The sequence below is a fragment of the Taudactylus pleione genome, unplaced genomic scaffold (assembly GCF_031769625.1).
Source record: "Taudactylus pleione unplaced genomic scaffold, aTauple2 ptg000741l, whole genome shotgun sequence".
Classification (NCBI taxonomy): domain Eukaryota; kingdom Metazoa; phylum Chordata; class Amphibia; order Anura; family Myobatrachidae; genus Taudactylus; species Taudactylus pleione.
This window is the reverse complement of record NW_028285143.1, coordinates 1,126,321-1,130,272: the sequence shown is the minus strand read 5'-3', so window position 1 is coordinate 1,130,272 and position 3,952 is coordinate 1,126,321.

Sequence of the window (3,952 nt, the reverse complement as noted above, 5' to 3'; positions counted from 1 at the left end):
CCTTACACTACCTGCTTCTCTCACCCACCCCCTGTACCTCACACTACCTGCTTCTCTCACCCACCCCCTGCACCTCACACTAACTACTTCTCTAACCCACCCCCTGCACCTCACACCACCTGCTTCTCTAACCCAACCCCTGCACCTCACACCACCTGCTTCTCTCACCCACCCCTTGCAACTCACACTACCTACTTCTCTCACCCACCCCCTGCACCTCATACCACCTACTTCTCTGACCCAACCCCTGCACCTCACACTACCTACTTCTCTCACCCACCCCCTGCACCTCACACTACCTACATCTCTCTCACCCACCCCCTGCACCTCACACTACCTGACTCTCTCACCAACAACCTGTACCTCACATTACCTGCTTCTCTCACCCACCCCCTGCACCTCACACTACATGCTTCCCTCTCCCACCCCCTGTACCTCACACTACCTGCTTCACTTACCTACCCCCTGTACCTCACACTACCTGCTTCTCTCTCCCAACCCCCTGTACCTCACACTACCTGCTTCACTCACCCACCCCCTGCACCTCACACTACCTGCATCTCTCACCCACCATCTGCACCTCACACTACCTGCGTCTCTCACCCACCCCCTGCACCTCACACTACCTGCTTCTCTCTCCCAACCCCCTGTACCTCACACTACCTGCTTCTCTCACCCACCCACTGCACCTCACACTTCTTGCTTCTCTCACCCTCCCCCTGCACCTCACACTACCTGCTTCTCTCACCCACCCCTGTACCTCACATTACCAGCTTCTCTCACCCACTCCCTGTACCTCACACTACCTGCTTCACTTACCCACCCCCTGTACCTCACACTACCTGCTTCTCTCTCCCAAACCCCTTTACCTCCCACTGCCTGCTTCACTCACCCACCCCCTGCACCTCACACTACCTGCGTCTCTCACCCACCCTCTGCACCTCACACTACCTGCGTCTCTCACCCACCCCCTGCACCTCACACTACCTGCTTCTCTCACCAACCCCCTGTACCTCACACTACCTGCGTCTCTCACCCACCCCCTGCACCTCTCACTACCTGCTTCTCTCTCCCAACCCCCTGTACCTCACACTACCTGCTTCTCTCACCCACCCACTGCACCTCACACTACTTGCTTCTCTCACCCTCCCCCTGCACCTCACACTGCCTGCTACTCTCACCCACCCCTGTACCTCACACTACCTGCTTCTCTCACCCCCACTCTGTACCTCACACTAACTGCTTCTCTCTCCCACACCCTGTAACCTCACATTACCTGCTTCTTTCTCCCATCCCCCTGTACCTCACACTACCTGCTTCACTCACCAACCCCCTGTACCTCACACTACCTGCTTCTCTCACCAACCCCGTGTACCTCACACTGCCTGTTTCACTCACCCACCCCCTCACCTCACACTACCTACCTCCCTCTCCCACCCCCTCACCTCACATTACCTACTTCTCTCACCCACCCCCTTCAACTCACACTACCTACTTCTCTCACCCACACCCTGCACCTCATACTACCTACTTCTCTAACCCACCCCCTGCACCTCACACTACCTACTTCTCTCAACCACCCCCTGTACCTCACACTATCTGCTTCTCTCACCCACCCCCTGCACCTCACACCACCTGCTTCTCTCAACCACCCCCTGTACCTCACACTATCTGCTTCTCTCTCCCACCCCCTGCACCTCACACTACCTCTTCTCTTACCCACCCCCTGCACCTCACACTAACTGCTTCTCTCACCCACCCCCTGTAGCTCACACTACCTGCTTCTCTCACCCACCCCCTGAAACTCACACTACCTGCTTCTCTCACCCACCCCCTATACCTCACACTAAATGCTACCCTCTCCCACCCCCTGTACCTCACACTACCTGATTCATTCACCCACCCACTGTACCTCACACTACCTGCTTCTCTCTCCCAACTCCCTATACCTCATACTAACTGCTTCTCTCTCCCAACCCCCTGTACCTCACACTACCTGATTATCTCACACATCCCCTGCACCTCACACTAACTCTTCTCTCACCCACCCCCTGCACCTCACACTACCTGCTTCTCTCAAACACCCCCTGTACCTCACACTACCTGCTTCACTCACCCACCCCCCGTACCTCACACTACCTGCTTTTCTCTACCAACCCCCTGTACCTCACACTACCTGCTTCTCTCTCCAAACCCCTTGTACCTCACACTACCTGCTTCTCTCACCCACACCCTGCACCTCACACTACCTGCTTCACACACCCTCCCTCTGCACCTCACACTACCTGCTGCTCTCACAAACCCTCTGTACCTCACACTACCTGCTTCTCTCTCCCACACCCTGTACCTCACATTACCTGCTTCACTCACCAACCCCATATACCTCACACTGCCTGCTTCTCTCACCCACCCCCTCACCTCACACTACCTCCCTCTCCCACCCCCTCACCTCACAGTACCTATCTCCCTATCCCACCCCCTGCACCTCACATTACCTACTTCTCTCACCCACCCCCTGCAACTCACACTACCTACTTCTCTCACCCACACCCTGCACCTCACACTGCCTGCTTCTCTCACCCACCCCCTGCACCTCACATTACCTACTTCTCTCACCCACCCACTGCAACTCACACTACCTACTTCTCTCAGCCACCCCCTGCACCTCACACTACCGACTTCTCTCACACACACCCTGCACCTCAAACTACCTGCTTCTCTCACCCTCCCCCTGCACCTCACACTACCTCTTCTCTCACCCCCCCTGCTCCTCACACTACCTGCTTCTCTCGCCCAACCCCTGTACCTCACACTTCCTGCTTCTCTCACGCACCCCCTGTACCTCACACTACCAGCTTCTCACTCCGACCCCCTGTACCTCACACTACCTGTTTCTCTCACCCACCCCTGTACCTCACACTACCTGCTTCTCTCACCCCCCCTCTGTACCTCACACTAACTGCTTATCTCTCCCACACCCTGTAACCTCACACTACCTGCTTCTCTCTTCCAACCCCCTGTACCTTACACTACCTGCTTCTCTCACCCACCCCCTGCACCTCACACTACTTGCTTCTCTCACCCACCCCCTGTACCTCACACTACCTGCTTCTCTCACCAACCCCGTGTACCTCACACTGCCTGCTTCACTCACCCACCCCCTCAACTCACACTACCTACCTCCCTATCCCTCCCCCTGCACCTCACATTACCTACTTCTCTCACCCACCCCCTGCAACTCTCACTGCCTACTTCTCTCACTCACCCGCTGCACCTCACACTACCTACTTCTCTAACCCACCCCCTGCACCTCACACCACCTGCTTCTCTAACCCAACCCCTGCACCTCACAACACCTGCTTCTCTCACCCACCCCTTGCAACTCACACTACCTACTTCTCTCACCCACCCCCTGCACCTCATACCACCTACTTCTCTAACCCAACCCCTGCACCTCACACTACCTACTTCTCTCACCCACCCCCTGCACCTCACACTACCTACATCTCTCTCACCCACCCCCTGCACCTCACACTACCTGACTCTCTCACCAACAACCTGTACCTCTCATTACCTGCTTCTCTCACCCACCCCCTGCACCTCACACTACATGCTTCCCTCTCCCACCCCCTGTACCTCACACTACCTGCTTCACTTACCCACCCCCTGTACCTCACACTACCTGCTTCTCTCTCCCAACCCCCTGTACCTCACACTACCTGCTTCACTCACCCACCCCCTGCACCTCACACTACCTGCATCTCTCACCCACCATCAGCACCTCACACTACCTGCGTCTCTCACCCACCCCCTGCACCTCACACTACCTGCTTATCTCTCCCAACCCCCTGTACCTCACACTACCTGCTTCTCTAACCCACCCACTGCACCTCACACTACTTGCTTCTCTCACCCTCCCCCTGCACCTCACACTACCTGCTTCTCTCACACA